The sequence below is a fragment of the Monomorium pharaonis genome, chromosome 4, assembly GCF_013373865.1.
Source record: "Monomorium pharaonis isolate MP-MQ-018 chromosome 4, ASM1337386v2, whole genome shotgun sequence".
Taxonomy (NCBI): Eukaryota; Metazoa; Arthropoda; class Insecta; order Hymenoptera; family Formicidae; genus Monomorium; species Monomorium pharaonis.
This window is the reverse complement of record NC_050470.1, coordinates 31797245-31805184: the sequence shown is the minus strand read 5'-3', so window position 1 is coordinate 31805184 and position 7940 is coordinate 31797245. Positions and strand designations below refer to the sequence as shown.

The following is a 7940-nucleotide window of genomic DNA, read 5'->3' as shown; positions in this document are numbered from 1 at the left end:
TGTATGTATACGTGCACGTCTGTGTTGAGCAGAATACGCACGTAGATAGAATACGTTGCTGTACCCTCTTTGCGTCCGAGTGTTAGTTCGCCCGCCGTGGCAATGCTACGCTGACGAGAATCACGGTTGTGCGCTGGAATACGAAACTGCAGAAGGCGAGAAATAGCATGCAAATGAAATATTAATTAAATCTAGGAAAATTCGCCGTCTCTCTCTCTCTCTCTCTCTCTCTCTCTCTCTCTCTCTCTCTCTCTCTCTCTCTCTCTTCCTGACCAGCAACCGTTCCTCGACGAATGATCCTCTTCGTTTGTCGTACATCATTCGACCTCCCCCTGTCTCTTATAATGTACCATTAGCCCATAATGAAAATCTATCTACTTATTTTTGCAACAAATATTACACTTACAACTTGTATTTTGATGTTTCACGATTCGAGGCGAACAAATAATTTGTTATAAAAAAAATTGATTCAGAATGATTGTTATTCTTCATATATTATTCATATTATAAAAATATTAACATATCAATAGGAAATTTTGCATATTTGAAACATATTAAATATATTTTTGTTCATAATTTAAATATAAATTATTACAAATTTATTTATAACCAAATCTATAATTTTTATATAAGTAGATATTAAAAAATTAAATTAGAATAATTAGAATAATAAATTTTAAAATATTTGAAATACCATGAGAAAAAAATTTTTATTTCCTATGCATGACACATGTCACATTGTAAAGTTTGAAACGTCTACTTAGCATTGTGGCGATTCTTGATTTATTAATATGTGTCCGTGTGCGCGACGTTAGAGAGAATTCGATCGTTTTCAGACTATTAAAAAAATTTAAATAATTCAATATCGTACTACTGTTTGGCTTAATTTGCGTTAAAAAAAATACGTAATCCCAAATTACAATTAAAAAAAGATATATAAATTATTAAATGCAAAACTTTTAAATCATGCAAATTTCTTATAATTTAATATGTGTAAGTGTTAAATGCATAAAAAGCATTTATCGATATTCAATTATATCATTATTATATTTAAATTTTTCTTAAATTTCTTTTTTTGGCATTTTGTTCAAATTTGTTCCATATAAAATTTTTACCTGTTCCTCCTGCCACTTTCCACCAACATTCATCCGTTTCGCACCCTTTAGAAACGACTCAAACATCCCTTCGTCCACCGGAGTATACGTGTATCTCGCTTCGCGGCGACAATGGCGTCAGACATCGAATTCACTCTATAGTTCGGACATATTCCATTACTTTCACTTTGCGTCAATGGCATTTCCATTTCAATGATCGTCTCGCCCTGCCCTCATACTCGGCGTCAACGGTTTCACCGAGAACATCGCTACCTCGATCCCCAAGCGGCCCTCTCTACCCCCTATTCCAAATTCCATCGTCACCCGCTCATTGAAATACGTTTTGCATTGTAGACGGAATACAACGCTTGCGCGTACCTTGTAATTGTTGGCGCCAAGTCGCCAGAAGCCAAAATCATTCATGAGTTCGACAAGGAATCTCAACTTTATAGAGAAAACTCAGTTGTAGCTTCCAGGTATTTTCTTTCCTCTCTCTCTCTCTCTCTCTCTCTCTCTCTCTCTCTCTCTCTCTCTCTTTCTCTCGCTCGCTCTTTCTCCATATATGTGAAATTAATTGCATGAAGAATTATATAATATAAACTTTTTTAATTTTGTCAAATTAGAAAGTCATTAGGATCTGAGAAAAGATCAAGCATCCTTTTTGTAGGGAAAGGTAGGTCTCTGTACCCTCGATCACGTTATCCTGCAAAATTATAGTTATTTCTAAAAGTAAAAATTGACACAATAATAAGTTGAATATTGAACCGATATGTAATGTCCCATTTCTTGATTCAAGCAATTCTTGATGCTTAATAATAATTTTGTATAAATCTTCACAATCTTTAGCTCACATGCAAACTTCGACCTTATTCGTTGGTCTTGAAACACAATCCTTACATAAAGTCGGAATAATTCACAAAAATTATTATTAGTTACTAAGAAATGCTTCAATCAAGAACTGGTGTTTTTCTTATTTTTTAGAACATTAAAGTTAACAATGTAAAGTTTATAATTTGGCTAAAAAAATGCTTGCTTTACCTACAGTTTCAATAATAAAGAAAACTATGCTATTACGAAAAATTAATTATTATTTAAGAATACATATATACAAAGCAAGTAATGTGTTTAAAAAATTGTGTGTTAAAAAAATTATAACAAAGAATAATTTAAATTTACAAAAATGTCAGTGTCAATACTTGAAAATATTTTGTTATATTTAAAGATACATTAGCTTTCTCTATCTGTTTTCTTTTTTTTATAATTTATATCCATACTAACGTATTAACATAAAAAATATTACTTATTATTTGACTCTTCCAGTTATCATCAAATGTTACTTTTTAAGAGACCTTTGTTTTTAGGACAAGACATCAATTGAAGTTACGAGATAAATATTTACTCACAAAAGCTACTCATAAAAGCTACAGGTCTGCCTTGGCAGGAAGATTAATTACGTATTTGTACTGTATGTATTCGCAAGTTAGACGAAGTGGACGATAACTGCGAGTCACCCTGCATACCGATGGCAGAACTTATTTTTCATGTCACGGCAAGTTAAGTAATCTTCCACAAAACATCAGGACGAAATAATGCGCAATATTTGCCGTGTAATCGGACTCGGTGCAGGTACATGCGAACGTGTGGACTCGTATGCGCGAGTTTTACCTGCGCGCACGGCTTCCACCGTGTGTCACTATGTTTGCCCATCCATTATAGCTACAATAACAAGGAGCGTCCACTCCATCAGCTTCTTTCTATGCCTCCCACGCCTCTTTCATCCATCAGTACTTGCAACAGTCCTCGGAGATCGCTGTGCATATATATTATATGTGATGTTGACCTTATTCTTCTTAAGCAACGTTTAGTAGGCATCTTTATTTACTTTAAGAGACTCGGCAATGAGAAAAATGCCTTCTATATGGAGCATGGATATCTACTAAGTAAATGACATATAAAATATTAGAGTATTTATATTTATCGGTGTTATCGCTCACAAACTTTAATCAATTGCGGATGCAAAATACAGTATTTATAATAGAAAATTTAGCTATCGAGTTTTTTTCATTCGCTCATTTAGCTCATTGACGCGTATTAAGTATTTTAATTAAAGATACCCATTTGATATTAGAATAGCGATATGTTGTAATAATACAATATAGCTTTTATTGAAATTCTCGTGCCCTTACTCTCCTCTCTCTCTCTCTCTCTCTCTCTCTCTCTCTCTCTCTCTCTCTCTCTCTCTCTCTCTCTCTCTCTCTCTCTCTCTCTCTCTCTCTCTCTTTTTCTCATAATAACAGAAAGAAAGCAAATTACCTTAACTTGTAATGTTAACTCCCTATAATTTAATTTACAATTTTCAACAATTTAATTTACAATTTTATTGATTCTACACAGAAAAAAGCAAGTGCCAAATTAACTTTTATATATTCATATGAATGCATTCATTGTTTTATATATACGCAACAATATATTATCTTCTTAGAACAATTTGGAAATCTTGAATTTCAACAATATTATAGCCTTATTTCAATACTAATTGTTATTTCAAAAATATAATATTATTTTGATAATTATATTCTAAAAAAATTATAATCTTCGATTTGAACAGAAACAATATTTTCTATTCAACATTTTTTATTTCCATTCAAGAAAATTATTCTTAAATAACAAGAATATAATTTTCTTGATTAAACTATATAAAATTTTAACATAAATTTTCATTCAAGTAAATTTTTTTGATTTACCGCAATATAATCTGATTTCAAGATTTTCATTTTGAAACTAAAAGTATTGTTAAAATACAATATCCTTTTCTTCTGTGTATTGCTGTTTTTTTTTTATAGACTATATCATCACAGAGTCATCCGGAATAGTTTTGCGGTGACAATGTAGGTCCTCAATAGCAAAGATATTGAATATCGTTTTACATGCTCACCACGTAGCCAACCTACAAGATCGGAATAGTGCTGAAACTCCTCCTTTATCGAGCTCTACCGTGACCTTATATCACCCGAGTTTTCAGAACGTACCCTTCCTTCGCCCCATGCTCTCTATTATTCGACGATATTAAAATTGTCTTCTATAATCGAGGGTGACGGCGGCGACGGCGGCGTTGGTGGCTCGAATAATCCGCAGTCATCTCCTTAAAGTTGATTCACGCGATAGGGATGATCACGTCCCACATTCTTCAGTCTTAAACTCTCGGCTATACTCTTTAACCTTAAACATAAAATATTGCATGTTGCTTAACACATTTTAAAGCCTTTCATCAAATGAGATTCTGCTTTTGAAGTGTTTTCTGTTCGAATAAAATGATTTTACATCTTTAATCTGTTATTAGTTTTTAATTAATCTGTCTCTCTCACACACACACACACTCTCATGTGGATCTGTTAGACATATAATTAGTAGTTTTATCGACATTAATTCATTAATTAATAATATTGAAAACAAACAGTTTTCAATTGTATAATTTTATATAAAATTCAGACATTTTGAAAAATCAAACTTTTAAATATGCCTGTTTTCGAAAAAAAAAACATACGAATATTAAACCCAATCGCCCATATATGTGTCTGCGCGCGCGCGCGCGCGCGTGTGTAATCTAATATTATGCTCTGACCGTGCGACGAAGTATGCTGATTTACGGATCGGGCAATTTAATTTAATTTTTAGCCCCTTACCCCCTTCCTCTTTTTCTTTGCCGCTGCCACCGCGCCTCCCTCGCGGTCTCTTCTTTCGAAAGCTTCGTGACCCTCGAGTCGTTGTCAATTGCAGGTCGACACCTTTGCCCCGTCGCGTGCGCCTAATCGCTTTAGAATTAACTGCACCCCTGCGCGCTTTCGAAGGGTAACCTTTGATACTCGGGGATGACAGTAGCACACGGGTCACCAACGTATCTAACGGTGATAGTAATTTTTAACACTTTATATTCCGTACTTTTTTCATATTTTAGATATAATTATCATTCATTATCATGACTCCCCAATTAAACGATGATTCGCGCGAACGATTATATTTACGGAGAAACAAGAGACGTTTGATTTAAAAGTTATGCTCTATGTGTACAATATGATTTCGCACCAAGTATCGTCTCATATGTGATTCAATTATAAATGTATGTATATATCAAAGTTAAAATGTGTTTCATGTGTAACAGAACATATACTAAAAAATGACCACGTGTTTGATTGGGATAACGTTAAGATATTAGATTCTGAATCAAGATACCAAAAAAGATTAATTTCAGAAATGATCCATATTAAGGAGCAAGTTAATGGCTCCTTCAATTTACAGGACACAGAATGTCTCGACAATTCATATTATTGTTTGTTTGGCATTTTGTCGAAAATGACTAACGGACAATGAGTTCGCTCATTCTACCTCTAACTACCGAACGTTACACTTGTTTTTGGCGCTTTGTCGAATACTCTGCATATTTGTTGCTCGTTTCGAATATTGTCTGGGATCAACATATATAAGTTTATTGGATTTTGCAATACGCATATTAGTTTATGTTATTCATAAATTACACGTATTACATCGGGTTTGATTTTTTAGTTTTCTCGACAAGATTTTTTGACTATCTATTCTGTACTTTTGAGATGAAAACCAACTTGCGGAAAAATTTTATTATTTATTTGGATTATTTATTCATTCACGTTTTTAATTGTTATGACACATTTTTATAGACGATATGTGTTGTTCAATGGTCATAATTTTTTAACTGTTTAATTATAATTTTGTTTGCGTTATTTCAATCATGTTTAAGTTCATAAATATTGGAATTTGTTACGACTGAAGAGGACTGTGTATAGTCGAAACGTTTCGAAATTTGTTTAACATTTTTAACACAGTTGTTTTTTAGTCGCGTTTATAATTATATATATTTTTTTAATAAATTGTATTAGGATAATTTGGTCTTGGCTCGATATATTGACCCGTTTATCGTATTATTTTTGCTTAGCATTAACGAGCCCTTTATATTTGGTTGTTTTTTAAAATGTGTTTGTTTATAAATTATATACAAGGCTTTTTACACTTAGGAAGATTAAAATTTTTATCGAAAAATTTATTTGGAAAAGACAAAAAATAGTATGATTAATAAGAACATTATCTTACTCAAATCGTACACACAATCATTCAGTTTTATTCATTCAACATAAGATATTGCTAGTTTCCGTCAAAAGTATAAACGTTCTCTATATTGATATGTGCTTTTATATCATAACGTGATGATATTTATCGCTTGACGATGCAAAAGCGGAAACTGGGTTACGCTCTCGATCGTTCCAACGAAATAACAAAAAATAAACGACATTGACGTCTAGCCAGTCAGCCAACCAGCCAGCCAGAGAGCCAGCCAGCGCCGAATTTGCACGGCTGCCATTTGGTACAATTTTTTCGACGAAGTTAATGTTAATCAGTGGCAGACGTGACGTGGATCGAGAGTACTTGACTGGATTTCATGTCCGGCCGCTGCCAGGTCTGCCTGGGGTGTACGCCTGGCGAGCGTTGCGTATGCCATAAACGCGCTGCCATAAGTACTTTGGCGATATACATCGATTATACTCGCGCTTGGCGACTCGTCCATTACAACGGGCTAGCGCGATCTCGCGATCGCAGAATCGCGCGATCGCGTTTCTGTGCCCACTCGTGTAGCCGGCAAACACATATCAAGTACCAAATACCATACACAAGTGAACACGTATACGTGCGCACACGTTATTTCGCAAATTATTTCGCATCGTTCATTTCAGAGCCAATGTCACATGCCACGATAGAGTGATATAAAAGTTCCCTACTTTTTCAGGCTGGCCGTTTTGTTATGTTTTGAAAATCAGCCAAATACTTAATAACGCGAGATACGAAGAAATAATTGTACAATAAAATTGATCTTTTCTTCTCGTTAAATATTTCCCTCGTAAAGTCGATAGATGGGATTATTTAATGTAATATCATCTCGTAATAAAAAAAAGCACATTTTGACATGACGTATAAGAAAGTATATACATGGCAATTTAGTTTTTTGTTTAAAAGAAAGCATGTTTAATATAAAATAGAATTTTATACAATTTAATTATTTATTGTTTAATATAACGTAAAGAGTTATTTTTGTAGCAACAAAGTAAAAGTAAAACGAAAAAAAATCCCACAGCGCACAACTGATACCAGTTTCTCCCTACTCCTGTTATGAATACTTCTTTTTCATCCTTTATTTTTGGCTCTTATCCTTAATATGTGATCAAAAATGAAGAAACGAATATTTTTTGTGATGTGGTCGACCGCGTCAGGTAGACGCATTCATGCGGTCGAGGGTTGCCGCGGGTGAATCTCCGTTCGTAGCGATTCTAGCGGATAACAAGAGAGATCGTTGCACAATGAAACCCGCATAAGAGGCATTAGAAATGCGTGTGTACACGTCGTGTAAGTTTCTATGTACACGCCAGTGGTTTTCACGATGTCGATAGCACGAATTTCAGAATACTCAAGATGAAAACATTGCATTATAATACGTTTTACGCACGATATTATCCAATTGATCATTTCAAACATGTGAAAAATGTGTCGATAGAGAGACTTACCAAACTGTATTGTACCAACTGTACAACTTAATTTAATGAATTAAGTACCAAATGTTTTACTATATAGCTTTCTGTGACGTTAATCGCTATTCTTTTTCACAATGTTTCGATAAGCATCTTATGCAAAAAAATATAATTATATACAAAAGGAGACAAATATACAAGGAGCATTATGGTTATATATACATAAATAGAAATAAAGTATTATAAAATAAATTATGTGTAATGAATTATACGTGAAGTGAAAACTTACCCCCCCCCC

The 7940-nt window shown here is 33.7% G+C and overlaps 1 long non-coding RNA gene across 1 annotated transcript in view; it reads right to left on the bottom strand.

The window, feature by feature from the left end:
* Positions 1-3844: 3844 nt before the first annotated feature.
* LOC118645236 overlaps positions 3845-7940 on the bottom strand; it is a 20236-nt gene continuing 16140 nt past the window's right edge. Inside the window, exon 3 of the long non-coding RNA XR_004963010.1 lies at positions 3845-4313. This is a non-coding gene — a long non-coding RNA (uncharacterized LOC118645236). The remainder of the gene's footprint in view (positions 4314-7940) is intronic.